This window comes from Musca vetustissima, unplaced genomic scaffold (genome assembly GCF_032173495.1).
Source record: "Musca vetustissima isolate MV318-11 ecotype Yass unplaced genomic scaffold, APGP_CSIRO_Mvet_v1 utg331686, whole genome shotgun sequence".
NCBI classification, from domain to species: Eukaryota; Metazoa; Arthropoda; class Insecta; order Diptera; family Muscidae; genus Musca; species Musca vetustissima.
This window is the reverse complement of record NW_026885976.1, coordinates 1-7,221: the sequence shown is the minus strand read 5'-3', so window position 1 is coordinate 7,221 and position 7,221 is coordinate 1. Positions and strand designations below refer to the sequence as shown.

The 7,221-nt window shown below is 34.9% G+C and overlaps 1 long non-coding RNA gene across 1 annotated transcript; it reads right to left on the bottom strand.

Moving 5' to 3' along the window:
* Window positions 1-6,268: 6,268 nt before the first annotated feature.
* Window positions 6,269-6,886, bottom strand: LOC133333351 (uncharacterized). The gene is made up of 3 exons (XR_009754448.1): window positions 6,799-6,886; window positions 6,553-6,709; window positions 6,269-6,484 (listed from the first exon to the last, which is right to left on the bottom strand). It is a non-coding gene; the product is annotated as an uncharacterized LOC133333351 (long non-coding RNA).
* Window positions 6,887-7,221: the final 335 nt, after the last annotated feature.

Genomic DNA, 7,221 nt, shown 5'->3' with positions numbered 1-7,221 from the left:
TAGCCGTTGAATTGTTATTGTATTTTTTCTTATTTTCTTTTCTTTCTTATTTTTATTTTTTTTTCGGAAATTACAATAACAAAACTAGTATTAGTTTTGCGAATAATAAGAACACGGATCACTGCACTGCTGGTTGATGCACTTTGTTGGTATTTTATTTTATTTTCGCGTAACGAAAAATAGAAATATAGGCATATAAAGCACTAACAACACTGCGCGGCACTGTTCGAACGAACGTAGGTTAAGCGATATTTTTTTTGTTTTCTTTTAACAAATTGAACACTTGCTCACTAAAATGCACTCTACGTACCTGTTGTTTGCAATTGATGTTGTATATGATGAGGAAATGTGTGGTTATTTTCTGCGTTTTGACGTAGCCAAACCTTTGAAAGAAAGAAGCAGAAATCCTTATTAGTGGTAGCGACACTTATCCGGCTCGCAATGGACCAATGATTGCGGGAGCAAAGGGGGGAACAAGAATAAGTACCACCAAAAAAGAAATTAAATAAAACACACACCGCACAGTGGGAAAAAATGCAGATCTAGCGCGCAGAAAATCAAAGTAGATGTTTTACTGTATGTTTATCGATATTTTGGATAAGAATAGATTTAGATGGACAATTTTAAGTATTTTATGAAAAAATTTGGCAATTTTTTTTTTATTAACCCATTAAGCGCCGATTTTTTTTTTAGAAAAAGCTTAAATTTTTAGGTGAAAATTACTATTTTGAGGCAATTGAAATATTTTATAATAAGCAATATTTTTCGTTATAACTAATAGTACTCCTAGAATGGAAGCTTCTTTTAAAAATTCGGAAACATTTGGAGGGTAAAAAGTGGGTTAAGGCCAAACACTATTGTTATTATATATATCTTTATTATTGTAAATATTACATATCTAAAACATTAAACTATATATATTTTACAAAATTTAGGCGTTACTTATTAAATACTAATCACATTCAGAATCCGAGTTTTGATCTGAATTAGTTGGTAGCATTGGATCCTCCAGTAGTTTAAGGACTTCTTCAGATAGTGGCTCACTATATCGATGGCTAAGAGATGTACTACGAGACAAACATGATATTTTTGGATCAGAAGAAAATAGCAACCTATTAAAAAGATCCCTCATTGTTTCCTCACGACTAATTTTTCTGGTGTACAGTTCCCTGTAGTTCCGAAAGTCCTTATTTCTGGATTCCATGGCTTCTTCAGACAACATTCCTATGGGCAAAGCTGCACATTTGATTATATCAGCTCCATGCACTAATATTTTGTGTATGCTTGAAGGCATATAGAACCAAGAATATAATTCCACGAAAAGAATAAATATTTCCTCAGTAAGTCTATTTAATATATATTCTTTTACATCAAAACCATGTTTAGATTTTATCCAAACTTCAAAGAGCTCTCTGTACAAAATTGACATTTTTCCACTTCACTTGTTTAAGAACTAAAATAAATCGCTATTCACTTGTTTATAACTTGTATAATCCCGTTCTTTGACACTTATTGAATGAGAAAAATCTATGAATGAACATTTGTTAAATGCGGATTTTTCATTCATAGGTAGAAAAATCTATAAATAATATGTATTTTTGCATTCATTCGTAACTGATACCTGTATCCGACCCTAACGAAATTCGCATGACAAAGTCATAAAGTCATCCGAAGTCATGTCAGTCATTGGAAACCCCATAACAGGTATAATAAAAGTCCATAAACTCCACCTCCACGAAAATCATAAATATAGGTAAAACAGTGTATATATGAATGTTACACCAATGATATTTTTCCATGGTTCATAAAGTGGACCCTTTACCTGCGGTATTTTAAAAGACTCTTACAACCGATTTCGTTGTAATTTTAATTTTCATTTAGAAAGACATTTGGAATAAATGTATATTCAGTGCATGAGTTTAAAATCAACGTTTGGAGCAGCTTACTTAAATCCCTCATTTTCATACTCACACCCAGTACTCTTGAACCTTAGGATGGACATTTTGAACTTGTTTTTTTTCTTATCTGCTATGCTGTGATCTATTCCAAGTCATATTTGATGAATTATATCAAAAAAATTCACAAATTTTTAATTTTATTTGAACAAAACCTTAAAAAAGCTTCCTACACAAAATTGGCATTTTTTCAAAAAATTGTCATAAATCCGAGAATCGCAGGAAGTCGCAGGAAAAAATTTAGTATGATGTTCTAGACAGACACACAAGAAAAATAAAACAAAAATCAAAGCTGAACTCGACTGCACTCCATACTAAACCCCTATTTTAATTGAAGGAATTAAAAAAAACGGGCCTTACATATATTTAGCCCGAAACACCTAAATTAAAATAACTTATGGGTTATATAACTATACCATTTAATTAAATACCAATACTATATATCAAAAATGGACAAAATTTTATAATAATATATTCACAGAATGAACACGACCATCGCAATTTTATAGCTAAAAAATGCCATTTTTAACATTGGAAAAAATTTCTGTTTTAAATGTACCGTTATTCCGTTCTAGCTTATTAATTCGGATTATTTTATACGGACTTAAGTACTCTCAACACTCTACTTTAAAACTGCATTAATGTTTTAAAGTTTCCTTCAACTTCATTTTTTGATTTTCTGCGCGCTAGATCGGTATTTTTTCCCACTGTGCACCGTTGGTATTAGTAATTCGTCCAATAGTAGTATTGGAGATTTTTATTTATATGGAATATTGTCGTAAACAATATTATTACCTTTAGTATTGCTGCTAGATCTCGATGTTGGATGTAATCCAAGAGAAAACAAGAAGAAGAATAGCAAACAACGCAAGCGGTGGTGTTGCAAAGTGGCGCTTAAACAAATGTCACTCATAAAATGACAGTACGACTTTGTGATGAATATCACAAGGTTGTACACGATAGTCCGTTAAAAATTCAAAACGGAGCATAAATTAAAATACTTAAGTTTAAGTGTAAACAACATGTAAAGATGAGCTGAAGGGAGATTTACAAATGAGCTAAAGAGCATTTTCTATAGACAGACCAGACTTTCATACACAAGCTGAAGGGAGTCTTTCATAGATGAGATGAATGACGTCTTCTATAGACGAACTGAAGGGAGTCTTTCATAGACGAGCTGAAGGGAGTCGTTCCTAGACGAGCTGAAGGGAGTCGTTCCTAGACGAGTTGAAGGGATCTTTCATAGACGAGCAGAAGGAAGTCTTTCATCGATGATCTGAGGAAAATCTTTCGTCGACAAGCTGAATGAAGTCTTTTTTAGACGAGCTGAAGGGAGTCTTTCATAGTCGAGCATAGGTTCAGTGGAGTTCAAGGGAGTATTTTTAAGGGATATGTAAAGGGCACTGTGGGTCTTTGGAAAAAATATTGTTTAAAAAATCCACGCCTTAGCTGCTGTTGGGTCTTTGGAAAAAATATTGTTTAAAAAATCCACGCCTTAGCTGCTGTTGGGTCTTTGGAAAAAATATTGTTTAAAAAATCCACGCCTTAGCTGCTGTTGGGTCTTTGGAAAAAATATTGTTTAAAAAATCCACGCCTTAGCTGCTGTTGGGTCTTTGGAAAAAATATTCTTTAAAAAATCCACGCCTTAGCTGTTCTTTGGAAAAAATATTCTTTAAAAAATCCACGCCTTAGCTGTTCTTTGGAAAAAATATTCTTTAAAAAATCCACGCCTTAGCTGTTCTTTGGAAAAAATATTCTTTAAAAAATCCACGCCTTAGCTGGCTGTTCTTTGGAAAAAATATTCTTTAAAAAATCCACGCCTTAGCTGTTCTTTGGAAAAAATATTCTTTAAAAAATCCACGCCTTAGCTGTTCTTTGGAAAAAATATTCTTTAAAAAATCCACGCCTTAGCTGCTGTTGGGTCTTTGGAAAAAATATTCTTTAAAAAATCCACGCCTTCGCATTTGGTGAAAAAATATTCTTTAAAAAATCTACGCTTTAGCTGCTGTTGGGTCTTTGGAAAAAATATTCTTTGGAAAAAATATTCTTTAAAAAATCCACTCCTTAGCTGCTGTTGGGCCTTCGGAAAAGATATTATTTAAAAAATCCACTCCTTAGCTGCTGTTGGGTCTTTGGAAAAAATATTATTTAAAAAAATCCACGCCTTTGCTGCTGTTGGGTCTTTGGAAAAAATATTCTTTAAAAAATCCACGCCTTAGCTGCTGTTGGGTCTTTGGAAAAAATATTGTTTAAAAAATCCACGCCTTAGCTGCTGTTGGGTCTTTGGAAAAAATATTGTTTAAAAAATCCACGCCTTAGCTGCTGTTGGGTCTTTGGAAAAAATATTGTTTAAAAAATCCACGCCTTAGCTGCTGTTGGGTCTTTGGAAAAAATATTGTTTAAAAAATCCACGCCTTAGCTGCTGTTGGGTCTTTGGAAAAAATATTGTTTAAAAAATCCACGCCTTAGCTGCTGTTGGGTCTTTGGAAAAAATATTGTTTAAAAAATCCACGCCTTAGCTGCTGTTGGGTCTTTGGAAAAAATATTGTTTAAAAAATCCACGCCTTAGCTGCTGTTGGGTCTTTGGAAAAAATATTGTTTAAAAAATCCACGCCTTAGCTGCTGTTGGGTCTTTGGAAAAAATATTGTTTAAAAAATCCACGCCTTAGCTTGTGGTGTGCGCCTTGTAGGGTTAAATTTAAAAGAAGAAGAAGAAGAAAAATTGATAGCACGCACAAAACTGCTGTTGTGTATAACAGTTGGCAAACGTCATAAAGGGGGATAAAAGAAAATTAATACACCTGCGAAGAAGACTGGACGTGTGATCTCCCCGAACAGCAAGAAGTCAAATTTAAATTTGAAAATCGACATTTTTATTGATCGATACATATATATATATAAAAAAAAGGAAGAAAAAAAAAAACATCTATGCATTTTTTTTTAAATACAAAGAAAAACATACAAAACTTAAAAATATTGAACAAACAAATAGATGCAAATATTTGAAATAAAACGAAGTATCACTACGACAACTAAATCTACATAAATCCAAAGGGAGTCACACACTGCGCCGTCCAAGTCCAACGAGGGAGGCGCTGATTTAACGCATAGCCAATCCGGCATGCGCTGGTATATTCACCCAATAGACCTAAGACACTGAAACTCCGGACAGACAGACGGACGACCAGCAGATAGTTAAATTCCGGGTTGATTTTGTTTCCATGTAAAGAAAGAAGAAGCATTAAAAGGATAAAAAAGGGTAAACAAAGGTGAAATAATATTAAATTGTACTTACCTTGTCGTTGAGGTGCAGGTGGTTAGGACTCCGAATTGAGCTCAACTCTGGGTTAGGTGACCATCCTCCGTTGTTGTCCTAGCGTTTGTCGTTGGTTTTTATAGGCGACCACTTCCTTTGTTTGTCCTTAGGCTATAATAAAGAATAATAAAAAAGAAAATTTAATATATAATAATTCGGAATATAATTATACGCTAATACTATAAACATAACTTACCTACTTGCATTACATATTGGGAGAATCCAGCATCCAACACAAAAGCCACCTTCAGCGTCCAAGCCCTTAGAAAGTCCTGAAAAGAAAGAAGAAGAAGAGGAGTAAATGTTTGGCGTGCACATTGTCGACTACCTAATATTCTATTTGATATAAATTTTGATTGATTTTTTTTTGGTTTGATTTTTTTTAACTAAACTGTATATTCGATGATATTTGAAATGAATTACAAAAACCCCATGAACTATTGGCTACCTCAATGTAAATTCGAAACCCAATGAAAGGCTTTTAATGAATAAAAATATTATAACGTTTTGGCTTTAAAAATTAAACAAAAAGTCTTGTGATATGGACAACTAAACTAAGAATGGGTAAGAAAACGTAGATTGAAAACAGGTGGGGAAAGTATGGGGTATTCCCTGATAAAAAATGGAGAATAGGAATACCATGGTGGGGTGGGATCTCTCCTGGCACCTAATACCATAGAAAAGTGCCCAATAAACCAATTGATTTCAGACGGACAAGAACCTATTTTACTGTCATGCTATTTGCTGTTGCTATCTTTTGTTTGTCCTCCCGCTGGCTATAGATGTTTTGTTTTTTTTTTTTTTGTCCACTTTATCGAGGTCTAATCTATTGACAAGAACTGCGGCCCCAAAGACTGAGCTGTTGCCGGAGCAAGCTGTCAGCCAGCCAACGCCGTCAGTAGATTAGTTCCTACTCCAGACGATAAAGGTCCATAGGACAGGACAAAAAATGGCGCCCGCAACATGGGGCCTGAGAAATCAGGTGTCCAACTTCATATTTTTGTTTGCTTCTCCTTACGCTGTCCTACGTCTGTAGGGTCGGACACCTTAGTCACGGCATTAGATTTATCGTAAGTCGCGCTGTTGGGCAAGGTATCCGCCCTGACGGGGGTAGGATGGGGTTGGGAAGGTGGTGAGGTTGTTTCCGATTGGAAGATTCGTAAGTCACGGTTTATTAGGCTGTGTTTACATCAGTAGATCGGTAGCGACGAGTCTGAAAAGAGGAAACAACCAGCATTAGTTTCGGTATTTAATTTAAATAGACCAAATTGGTTTGCTTACCTGTCCGTCCGTCTAAGGCAATATAAATGATGCATGTCCAAACTTGGGAGTCCTGGATAGGTGCGCATTTGATATGTGTAATCCAGTGTCCTTGAGTAAGTGTCTGTTAGGTAGCAAGCTGATCCCTGTTTTTGTTCATTTTAAGGCAACGAGCAATCTGAAAAAAAGAAATGTTTATGAATTGGAGATTGAGTAAATATTTTAGCTCATTGTAGTTATGATGTTGATTGGTTTATTTTTACCCACCTGTGAAAGATCTACGTTTTCGAATCCCTATAGATAATTGTTTCGGCATTCCGTATAATTTACCTAGAAGAAAAATAAAGAAAATCAGTGAAGAAATTATTATATTTAAAGTTTAGTTGTCAATCGAGATACAATCTTAAGATAGAAGAGAGAAGGAAGATAGTAAAAAGTTTACAGAGGTAGTGTGGTTAAATACTAGCTAGGTTTAAATGGTGAATACAAGGTCGAAATCGTATGAATCTGAGGATAGAGGCCCTAATTGCTCCATAATGTCTACGGTTACGACGACAGCTACTGGTACCGATACTACCTCGACGGCAACTACGACAACAGCGGTAACAACAATGACAACCTGCGCGCTGACCACCACGCGTCAAGGTGGTGGTATGATGTCGGCCATATCGAGCCCAGCTCAATCGGTAG